Source organism: Oncorhynchus kisutch, linkage group LG22 (genome assembly GCF_002021735.2).
Source record: "Oncorhynchus kisutch isolate 150728-3 linkage group LG22, Okis_V2, whole genome shotgun sequence".
Taxonomy (NCBI): Eukaryota; Metazoa; Chordata; class Actinopteri; order Salmoniformes; family Salmonidae; genus Oncorhynchus; species Oncorhynchus kisutch.
In genome coordinates, this window is record NC_034195.2 from 20,476,109 (window position 1) to 20,489,245 (window position 13,137).

Below are 13,137 nucleotides of genomic sequence, written 5' to 3' on the forward strand. Positions count from 1 at the left end.
GACATACTCCTATTTTCCATGTGTTCTTTTATAGCAGGGAATCACAGGAAACACTTGACAGTGGATGCAGTGTGCTATATTCTTTGACTGACAATCTACTGGAAAAATATAGAAAACATGTCACCTCTGTATTGGTCCACTTAACTCTGCAACAAATTGCAGTCATGATATTTACTTCAAAACATACAGTGGTGTTGTGGCTGAATATCAGTCTTTTGTTCCCAGATTGCAGGCAGCACTACCAATCCTGTGACTATCCCTCGGCTTCGGTGGGTTACAACTCCCCATACAATCTCCCAGATCATGTGGCTTCTATCTCCTTCCAGGCTGGAATCCCTCACCACCCAATCTAACCACACATTTCATCTTCCGTTTACCCATCTACTGTGGACCTCTATCATATGGAGGGCCCAGGCTAGCAAACAAACACATTGCAACTGTCTGCAACAGTATCGCATTGACAGTGGGAGTAGCAGCAAAACAAGAAAATAGGCTTGGTTTGTTGCCCAGTTATCCTGATAAAAAAAAAATGGTGGTTCAGTGCATTTTTTGTTGTTTGTTCGGTACAGTACATTTTTTGTTGTCCTGTGGTTCAGTACTCTAAAAAAAATGCTGTAACATTCACCATTATATTCCCTCTGCGAAAACCCACAAGACAGATAAACAGATGTAGGATCTTAATTTGAGCCAGTTTGCTACAGCAGGAAAATAGTCTTGAGGCAACAGGAAATGGGAATTATAATGTGGATTATAATTCATGTACATTTTTGTAGGGGTTGATACATTTTTTTGAAAGAGAAAATTCAGTCTTAAATTACAAACTTCAGATGCATTTTTTAAACCTCAAATACACCACACGTTTTACATTTTTCAAATTAAGATCCTTCATCTGTACACTTATATTATACAGGAAGATGTATCCAATGGGATTGCAGATCGCAACGCTAAAGTGGAAGATTCTACCAACCCTTATGCTATGGAGCGTGTAATAACACCACAGTTTAGAGAGGGAGATAAAACAGTCAATCTGTGCAGCGGCTATTTTGGGCAGCACATGTTTATGGTCAACGATTCTGGAGACAAATTGTGTGGGATGTGATGCTAACAAAGCAAATATTTTGGTGCTCCTCCATGAGGAGGGGGGGGAGTAATCTGACAGGTGGACCAGAGGAAGGGCCTGCTGTGCTGCTATGGATGGGAGATGAACACTAAAAGCCAGAGAAGAGGGGAGTGGAGAGACTTTCCCTGATAAAAGCCTGTCTGCCATCCTCACATAGAGAAAGGGGTTATACAAGCAGAGAGTTTACATGGGGAAAGCAGGGTAAATCCAAGGATTGTGATTCGCTAATGGGGCAATTACTTTCACAGATCTGTCATGAATATTATCAAGTCATGTTGGTGGTAGGATTATTGTGTGATAATACCATAGTTGAGATCATCTTGCTGGCGTACTTGTCTTATTATAGTGTGGTGACATAGTTTAATGGCTAATGTCAATGGATGCCAGATTGGGGTGCCATAATCCTATGACAAGCATCATAAGCGCCACTTTATTACACAATACTCCACATTGCTTTCATACTATCCAATCTTATCAACTCCTTTTGTGTATGTCAAAAATTCAACTGCCAATCTGCCTCTATTCCAGTGTAATGACCGTGTTTGCCATGGGAGGAGCATGACAGTCACTGTTTTAATAGAACCTCAGAGGGAGAAGACAATTATCTTGACAATACTCAGTCAGTTCTGCTGATCCGTTCATTTCCAGGCCCATCCCTGACCCAGCAGTCTTCCGTCCTAACCTCTGCAGCTGGGATAGTGTGTGGTCCATCACTAAGATAGCAGACTGCCAAACCGAGAAAATAAGCTAAAAATAACCGTGGCAACGAGACAGAGTGGGCCGAGACCTCTGACAGGAATCGCAGTCAACAACAGTCTGTCAAAGGCAATGAAATTGTCAGCTCACAAAGGGCTTCCTACAGGGAAGCGGATCAGGAATAGAAAAAGGTGCTCAATATTGACATACGGAGCAAGAGACTGAAAAAACCCAAACAGTTGGAGGCAGTCAAGGATGATCTTCCTCATGCAAACCCTGAAACTCTCTCACCTGTCTGTCTTTGAAGACAGAAGGATTCAGCCATGGCCCAAACTCACCAGAAGCAAGCAGGCGGAGTGAGTGGACCATTAATTATGTAACAGGGTGTGTAACTATTTCCAGGGTGTACATTTAGCCTGGTTATCCTATTAGCTGATAGTAACCATGTACATAGCAAACAAAAAGTATGTTGGTTGGTTGTTGTGGCAGCCCAAACTCAAAAGCCTGGAACAATTGTTCATCCAAGCCAGATCAAATCTAAGAGGTTTGTGTGAGAATGTAAATACGTTCCACACATACTGTACACCTAACACAAACAAACAACGCATAGAATATATTAGCTGAAGACAATGGTGTCAGCATGGAGCACTGTACATTGATTCTCAGTGGGGGATGTTACACTTAATTGATTTTAATCTTTGGCTATAGTTCCTTACTTGATCATTCTTAATCTTGCTTATTCTCAGACTCTGGTCAAGTACAGAGGGCAGCTACAGAATGTCTTCAGATCAGCATCTACCTTCTGCCATCCAGTGGCACAGTGCAGCATTACCACATCTCCCAAGTACAGAGGGCAGCTACAGAATGTCTTCAGATCAGCATCTACCTTCTGCCATCCAGTGGCACAGTGCAGCATTACCACATCTCCCAAGTACAGAGGGCAGCTACAGAATGTCTTCAGATCAGCATCTACCTTCTGCCATCCAGTGGCACAGTGCAGCATTACCACATCTCCCAAGTGTAAAACAACCAGATTGTAAAAAAGAAAATGCATGTTTTTACAGTTTCTCTGTCGCGTACATGCATTTTTTTTTGGAACATTGTCCACAAGACAGAATTCTGTGGCCTTTTGCAAAATAGAGAAAGGCGGCCATGGGAGAGAAAATATCTGTAGAATTCAAAAAGTACTCGCACTCAATACAGGCCGATATGCAAAAACAATATAAGTAATTTAATACATTCTCAAAATAATACAAAAAGTGGTTCTAATAAAAAAGAAACAAAGCATACGTTTGGGCCTTATGCTTTCATCATCAGTGCTGTACAAACACATCAAGAAGACACGTACTTAAAACACCTGCTGTGCTTAACAGCCGCACCAGGTGCACGCAGATAGTTCATTAGAAACTGGCGAATAGGGAGTCAATGCATATTAACAAGGAATATATAGATGACTATCAAACATTTATAATTAATATGTCACATATAATTGGGAAGAGAACTGTCTGGGCTACATAGCAATACCAGAAGCCATAGATATGAAATACTCGAGTAGGCTAAAAAGCTCAGAGAGTGGCGGGGACTGCTAGTGTGTGTACACAACACTACAAGAACTATACAATGTCCAATTCCTCATTAAGCCATTGGGGATGTAGAGTTTTTAAGTAGAAGATCCATCGGGCTTTGCACTGGAGAAGGCTCTCATCCGTATTTTGGGAATCTGCGGCTTGAAAGAACTCGGTCAATGGCACAGAATTTAAGATCAGTCACAGCATGATTAGCCTCATGAAAATGTCTGGCCACTGGTGATTTTAGGTCATTTCTTCGGGTAGTACTGCAATGCTCGTTGATGCCTCAAAATGTAGTTGCCTTTTCAAAACATAAATACATTCATCAAAACTATATTATGCATTCACAATTAATTGAAAGAACCTGAAAAAAATGCAAAGGCAACCATACTTGTCTCTTGAGTTGCGTCCAAGCAGACCAATCAGAACGTTTGCCTGTCTTCTAAAAATCCAGTAGATCAATGCATCTTTTTTTGCAGTAACTAAATCATGATGATCCAAATTGGAAGCACAACTATCCAACGGCTCACGATTATGGGCAATAACTATTTTTATACGTACAAAAAAATAAGCACATTGTGTGCAGGATTCATTCATCCGTATCCCAATCCAATTCCATGTATTCAATACAAAAGCTGGTTTGCTCATAGTTTTGTACACATTCCATTGTTACAAAGAAACACAATCCGCAATAGAAATAAGGAACACAACTGATATGAATGTATAGGCCTGAATCCACACCCAAGCAAATTTCTATAATGGAAGATCACCATGTTGAGGATGATGACTGAGGAGTAACTGAGAAGTAATGAACTGGGCTCACCATGTCATTTAAACATAGATAATTGTGTAATATTAGGTTGTGACATTGATCAATGAGATTAGCCTTCAACATATATTCGCCAACTCCAAAAGATAGTTGAATTTCCAATGTGTTATCACTAGGCTTTCAACCATGTAAAAGGGCACAACCAAAATCCAATGGAAAAACATTGGGCTGGATTCAATCGGAATCGCGAGGTATCGCGGAAGATCCGTGTTAAAATGTAAAGGTCATTTTCCGACTGAGCCGACATACAGTCCTTTCATGAAGTATTCAGACCCATTGACTTTTTCCACATTTTGTTACGTTACAGACTTATTTTATAATGATTAAATCAGATTTGTTTCTCATCAATCGACACACAAAACCCCTTAAAAAACGAAGCAAAACTGTTTTAGAAATGTTTGCTAATTTATAATGTTTTTTTTAAACAGAAATAGCTTATTTACATCAGTCAAAGGTTTGGACACACTTACTCATTCAAGGGTTTATCATTAATTGTACTATTTAATTTACTATTACTATTAGAATAATAGTCAAAACTATGAAATAACATATGTAATCATGTAGGAACCAAAATAAGTTTTAAATAAATCTAAATAAATGTTATATTTTAGTTTCTTCAAAGTAGCGACCCTTTGCCTTGATAACAGCTTTGCACACTCTTGGCATTCTCTCAACCAGCTTCATGAGGTAGTCACCTGTTCATTTGTGAAAGTTCTTCCATTCTTAATGTGTTTGAGCCAATCAGTTGAGTAGTGAAAATGTAAGGGTGGTATACAGAAGATAGCCCCATTTGGTAAAATACCTATTTGGTATTTGGTATTATAGCAAGAACAGCTTGGACACTGCATCTCAGTGCTAAAGGTATCACTACAAACACCCTGATTCGAATCCAGGCTATATCATAACCGGCCGTGATTGGGAGTCCTATAGGGAAGCGCACAATTGGTCCAGCGTCGTCCGGGTTTTGCCGGTGGAGGCCGTCATTATAAATAAGAATTTGTTCTTAACTGACTTGCCTAGTTAAATGAAGTTTAAATAAAAAATAAAACACTAAGCAAAGAGAAACGCATCGTTACTTTAAGACATGAACTTTGAACGTTTATTCAAATGCAGGTGCAGAAACCATCAAGCTCTATGATGAAACTGGCTCTCATGAGGACTGCCACAGGAATGGTAGACCCAGAGTTACCTCTGCTGCAGAGAATAAGAATAAATTGCAGCCCAAATAAATGCTTCACAGAGTTCAAGTAACAGACACATCTCAGCATCAACTGTTCAGAGGATACTGCGTGAATCAGACCTTCATGGTTGAATTGCTGCAAAGAAACCACTACTAAAGGACACCAATAAGAACAAGAGACTTGCTTGGGCCAAGAAACACAAGCAATGGACATTAGACCGGTGGAAATCTTTCCTTTGGTCTGATGAGTCCAAATTTGAGATTTTGGTTCTAACCACCGAGTCTTTGTGAGACGCAGAGTAGGTGAACGGAGAAGGTGCGATGGTGTGATGCTGAATGATGCTGGTGACACTGTCTGTGATATATTAAGAATTCAAGGCACACTTAACCAGCATGGCTACTACATAATTCTGCTGCAATACACCATCCCATCTGCGCTTAGTGGGACTATCATTTGTTTTTCAACAGGACATTGACTCAACACACCTCCAGGCTGTGTAAGGGCTATTTGACCAAGAAAGAGAGTGATGGAGTGCTGCATCAGATGACCTGGCCTCCACAATCACCCGGTGTCAACCCAATTAAAATGGTTTGGGATGAGTTGGACCGCAGAGTGAAGGAAAAGCAACCAACAAGTGCTCAGCATATGTTGGAACTGTCACGCCTGCTCCCGCTCCCCCCGGCACCCAAAGGCGCCAGGCAACCCAGCATTATGAACTCCTGCCACCATCAGTATGCACACCTGCTTGCCCCCCCCCCCCCCCCCCCCCCCGTCACACGCATCAGCGATTATTGGACTGACCTGGACTCAATCACCTGTTTATGTCAGGTATATTTGTCAGTTCCCCAGCTCCGTTCCCCCGCTGCTGCATTAATGTTTGTTTGTCGTTGTTAAACATGTGCTGACACTGTTCCTGTCTTGTTACCTGTCTGTTTCGCATTAAAAACTCCCCATATCTGCTTCTCATCTCCGGCATCGGTCCTTTCAGAAACTCCTTCAAGACTTTTGGAAAAGCATTCCAGTTAATGCTGGTTGAGAGAATGTGCAAAGCTGTCATCAAGGCATTCTACTTTGAAGAATCGAAAATCGAAAATATATTTTGATTTGTTTAAAACTTTTTTGGTTACTACATGATTCCATGTGTTATTTCATAGTTGTGATGTCTTCACTATTATTCTAAAATGTAGTAAATAGTAAAAATAAAGAAAAAACCTTGAATTAGTGTATGTGTCCACAATTTTGACTGGCACTGTATGTATTTATTCATTCACAACTAGGATGGGTAGTAACTCTTTCTTTTAAGGGTCCGTAATAAATAATATATAAAGCATTTATAAATTCTGTGTTCACCATTTATTAATCATTACACCCACATTAATAAACCATTTACTAATTGTTAGTAAAGTCTTTTTGCTGTCCCTAATCTAAAGTTAGTGCTATTTATACTTTATAAATATTTTATAAATGTTTTGAGTGACCAGTTTAATTTCTCACAAAAACACAGGCAGTGTGGTCCCCTGGTCTTCTGGTACCAGTGCTGAGGGAAAGGACGCTAGTCTTAGCAGAGACAGATCAGAGGTGAGTGTAGTAGAGGTAGGAAGAAAACAGAGAGACAGGTGTACTTAATATGTTGGCAGTTGGCTCTATATGTAATAGTAATTAACACTTAGGAGTGACAGACAGACAGAGAGACAGAGTGACAGCAGAGACAGACTGCACAACATGGAGGCAACAGAGGCACAGTTATAGTAGTGAATTGTAACTCCAGTGGTGTTTTTACATGCTGTATAAGCTGGTTAAAATACTTAGTTAAAAAGGAGGAGCACTATGTTATACCGGTCACTGTTTTACCAGGCTGGTGTGGCTGAAATGATGGGGATTCATTTTTGTCCCAGTCCGCCCCTGAAACCATGGTAGATAAGACGCTCTATCTCTCTGTGTGTGTGTTTGTGTGTGTGTGTGATATTATTTACTGGAGAATGTAATGAGAGACTTACCATATCATTCTTACTAGTGATGGCTGCGAAAAACGATAGTTACATATCATTATATTATTTTGGACAATATTTTATCTATACTTTAACTCCAAATATCAATTTGTAAAAAATAAAAAATAAAGTAGACTTTTTGTATTTATTTGCTAGGTAGCGTTATCTTGCGCTCGTCAGCTGTACCTGTGCTAAAACGTTATTTTTCACCCTATAGCTTCTTCTCCGTCTTATTTTTAAATAGTGAGCCAACATGTTTTCAGCACTTTAATTTCCATGACTGATCAAAACAAATTTTGTCATGTTCTCTCGTCTCTCTTCAGCAGACATACAGTATAGTGGACAGTATGTTTGGAACATCAAATTGTAATAAAACTGCAGTATCGAATTACAATACATATACAAATTTGAGAATCGCAATACATACAGTGAGGAGAACAAGTATTTGATAACCTGCAAAATCGGCCGTGTCTCCTACTTACAAAGCATGTAGAGGTCTGTAATTTTTTTATCATAGGTACACTTCAACTGTGAGAGACGGAATCTAAAACAAAAATCCTGAAAATCACATTGTATGATTTTTAAGTCATTCATTCGCATTTTATTGCATGACATACTGTAAGTATTTGATACATCAGAAAAGCAGAACTTAATATTTGGTACAGAAACCTTTGTTTGCAATTACAGAGATCATACGTTTCCTGTAGTTCTTGACCAGGTTTGCACACACTGCAGCAGTGATTTTGGCCCACTCCTCCATACAGACCTTCTCCAGATCCTTCAGGTTTCGGGGCTTTCGCTTGGCAATACAGACTTTCAGCTCCCTCCAAAGATAAAAAATTACAGACCTCTACATGCTTTGTAAGTAGGAAAACCTGCAAAATCGGCAGTGAATCAAATACTTCTTCTCCCCACTGTACATAAGTATCATGGTAATATCGTATCGTGAAGTTCCTGGTAATTCCCAGCCCTAATGCGTGTTGTTTGTTACTGTCTCTGTGTCAGGATCATGAAGGATTTCAGGTGGCTGTCCATGAGCAGCTACAGTATATCTGGTCTGTGAGGATGAAGGATGGAACATTTGATTATGTGAACAATTACAAGGTGTCATCTAATAATGACAATCATTCAAGACAAGTTGATAGACACAGGTAATCCTCTGTATGAAATCTATTCAGAGATCATGTAGGAGGAGTGTGAACAACTAGGCTGTGCTGTGCTCTCTGGCATGCTGGTCCTCGCCTTTTTACTGTCATGTTCACAGTTATGTTTGCTTCACTGCTGGCTTGATCGGCAGATTCCAGATGATTGCTGGAATCTGCACAAATAATTGAAATGAAACCATTTCTCTTGAAGGAGACTTTCCTGTGAAGTAACAGGTAGAGGACTAATGCAAGGGTGGGGAATGAGGCACATCTTTAGCAACATCTGTCTATGGCACCAAAAAGAGACAAAGCAACTTTACTGTGATGTAAATACAGTGTTACAGAGTAGAGCTAGTATAAGGATAAAACATCTGCTCTTGCAGTAGTCATCATATAGGGTTGTATACTGCTAGTTTGGAAGCTGCCTTCAAGTATGTGGTGTGCATGCTTTTTATGTATGATTGGCTGCCCCTAGTGGTTTGATTCTGTAATACAAATAGAATCGTAACACTATGTTGATAGTAATAGTTGCCTCATGATTATACCTGGTGAGAGCCTATGTGAGAAAAATACGAAAACTTGATACAGACAGTTCTAAAATTAGAGCTAAGTCTCAATGACACATATATAAAGAAAATGCTCAATATATTCCCTGTCACTGAATTCCTTCAACAGTTGTGCTTTAGGCTAGGTTAGATGAACTCTCGTCTGGCTGCAGATGTGTTTCTTTGTCATTCACTTTCATGCTGCCATGCCGCGACACATGTTTGGCATGATAACAAACACACCCAGAGGTGTTCGCTAAAACACAAACAAACCTGCTACCAGTCCAGGATATGTGTGTTGAAAATAAAACTGAGACCTTGATGTGTCTGGTTCCTTGAGGGGCTGTTATTGGTTTGTAATTATATATTGAACATTGGATTTAGTATGCTAAGCTTCCCCCCCACATTACTGCAAATCGTCATTCCCTTTCGTTCTCCATTAACAACGGTGGTTCATTAGGATTCCACAAGGTGGCAACATCATCCCAGCACTGACAATCTTTATACAATTCGATATCTGTGTTGAACCACGGCTAGTTCTGAACCTCTGGTAGAGGTCGACAGGGTTTTTTGGGGTAGGCTAATACCCATGGCACCCTCATGGTCTAAATGCTTATTGATACAGACAACGGAACACGTCCGTTCACCCATAATGGCATGATCACGTCCTGTGGAGAGAAGCGATACCCCCCGTCCAGAGCTGTCAATATCAATCTCTCTGTGCTGATTGTTCTGCAGTGTGCTGCTCTCTCTTAGGTATGTTTATGCTCACAGTTAGAATAGCTTTACTGAATACCTCTGATCTTGTCTCTCTCCATTGGTGCCGTTGTCTGCATCCCCATCGGCAACCTATTCCCTTCTTCGTGCACTACTTTTGACCAGGGAGTGGCAACCTATTCCCTGTATAGTGCACTACTTCTGACCCATAGGGTTCTGGTCAAAAGTAGTGCACTATATAGGTAATAAGACACCATATGGGAGGCAGCCATTCATTAGAGAAGATGCATGGCTCACCAGATGATGCTGAATTATTCCGCTGGCTCACTGGCTGCATTCAAGTGTATGTTTTTTGTTGTTGCTGCTTTTCTCATTTTCTCTGTCTTTCATTCTAACCATTTTCCCTCTATCCTTATGTCTATCCTTTACTCTGTAACTCAAATATGCATCACTCAAACCAAGTTAATGTCGATTGATTAGTTCTGTAATCTATTCTTTTGGATTTCACAAACACGTCACATGTTACACTTATTGAGAAATCACAAATCAGACTGTTGCAGTATTTTCTGGAACAAAAGATGTTCATTATAGCCAACAGTGCCTTCAGAAGGTATTTTTACTCCCCCTGACATTTTTCAACATTTTGTTGTGTTACAGCCTGAATTTAAATTGGATCCCATTTGGATTTCTGGTCACTGGCCTACACACAATACCCCATAATTATGTTTTTTGAAATGTTTACAAAATAATACAAAATTAAAAGCTGAAATGTCTTGCGTCAATGAGTATTCAACCCCTTTGTTATGGCAAACCTAAATACATTCAGGAATAAAAATGTGACTAACAAGTCACTTAATAAGTTGCATGGACTAACTCTGTGTGCAATAACAGTGTTTAACATGATTTTTGAATGATTACCCCATCTCTCTACCCCACAGATACAATTATCTGTAAGGTCCCTTCAGTCGAGTAGTGAATTTCAAGCACAGATTCAACCATAAAATCAGGAAGATTGTCCAATACCTCACAAAGAAGGGCACCTATTGGGAGAGAGTTAAAAAACAAAAGCAGATTGAATATCCCTTTGAGCATGGCGAAGTTATTAATTACGCTTTGGATGGTGTATCAATACACCCAATCACAACAAAGATACAGGCATCCTTCCTAACACAATTGCCAGAGAGGTATGAAACCGCTCAGTGATTTCACCATGAGAACAATGGTGATTTTAAAACAGTTACAGAGTTTAATGGCTGTGATAGGAGAAAACTGAAAATGGATCAACAACATTGTTGTTACTCCACAATACTAACCTAAATGACAGAGGGAACAGAAGGAAGTATTCCAAAACATGCATCCTGTCTGCAACAAGGCACTAAAGTACTACTGCAACAAATGTGGAAAAGGAAATAACTTTTTTGTCCTCAATACAAAGCATTATATTTGGGGCAAATCCTAAACAACACATCACTGAGTACCACTCTCAAGCATGGTGGTGGCTGCATCATATTGTCGGTATGCTCATCATCGGCAAGGACTAGGGTGTTTTACTAGGATAGAAATAAACAGAATAGAGCATCCTAGAAGAAAACCTGGTTCAGTCGGCTTTCCGACAGACACTGGGAGACAAATTCACCTTTCAGCAAGTCGATAACCTAAAACTCAAGGCCAAATAGTAGACTGGAGCTGCTTACCAAGACAACATTGAGAGGCATAGTTACAGTTTTGACTTAAATCATCTTGAAAATCCATGGCAAGATTTGAAAATGGCTGTCTAGCAATGATCAACAACCATCTTGACAGAGCTTGAAGAGTTTAGAAAAACATAATCGGCAAATATTGTACAGGTGTGCAAAGCTCTTTAGAGACTTACCCAAATAGACTGACAAATGTAATCACTGCCAAAGATGATTCTAACATGTACTGACTCAGGGGGTTGAATACTTATCTAATCAAGATATACTGTATATATTAGTGTTTTATTTTTCCTCATCTTAAAAAAATGTCTTCCACTTTGACATTACAGAGTATTCTGTGTAGATCATTGAAAAGAAAATGAAATCCATTTTAATCCCAATTTCTAACACAACAAAAATGTGGAAGGGGTGTTGGATACTTTCTGAAGGCACTGTATCTGCAGACAGGACTGACAATTGAATTAGTCAATAAAAGTCATTTGTTTCAGTTGAGTAAATCTCTTTTCCTGTTCTGAAGTACAGTACACGTACTGTATCATCGAATTTGAGTATTGCCTACATGTGAATGTTACGACTTGTTGCCATGTAGGGGATGGCATTTAGGTAGCTTATGCAAATCCTTTTTCTTATATTTATAGTGCAGACGTGCTACTGAGTTTGCTGCCTTGTGGCGGACTTACACCAGAAACCACCCGCTGAGGCCAAATCAGGTGTGTGGCTATGACGGAAATGAAGTCACCGCTGGTTACACAATGAGGCTTCTAGGCCTACGTCTCCTTCGCCATGTGGGGCTGTGGGGGGTCTCTGAGGACCTGTGGGAGTGTGTTTCCCACCACCCTCAATTTACAGACAGCTGGAAATTCTGATAAGACATGACAACCCGGGGGATGGCAAACCCAAGTCAAATATTTGCTGTCAATATTTAGTCTTGTTCGTCTTTCCACCAAAAAACTCATTTAATAGAGTGTATTTTAGTTTTATAGTCAGAACCATCAACCCACTGTGGTGCTCAAATCAAATGAACTGCTACTCTCAATCTATTTTGACAGTCTCTGAAAACGAATAAGCTGGCTGATATTAAATGTTAGCACAGTATTCAAGAAATGCGCAACAAGAGCGGTGTGAAGGTAGAATGATCGATGCTTTGTGGGGGGGGGGGTGAGTACATTGTATTGAGTAGATTGAATTATCTTTCCAACTTGCACTATGATACATTGCACACTTGTTATTGTAATAAGAACAGTAGCACATTATAATGTAATGCTATAGGTTATAATTACTACGTTATTGTAATAAGAACAGTAACACATTATAATGTAATGCTATAGGTTATAATTACTGTGTTATTGTAATAAGAACAGTAGCACATTATAATGTAATGCTACAGGTTCTAATTACTGTGTTATTGTAATAAGAACAGTAGCACATTATAATGTAATGCTACAGGTTCTAATTACTACGTTATTGTAATAAGAACAGTAGCACATTATAATGTAGTGCTACAGGTTCTAATTACTGTGTTATTGTAATAAGAACAGTAGCACATTATAATGTAATGCTATAGGTTATAATTACTGTGTTATTGTAATAAGAACAGTAGCACATTATAATGTAGTGGTACAGGTTATAATTACTGTGTTATTGTAATAAG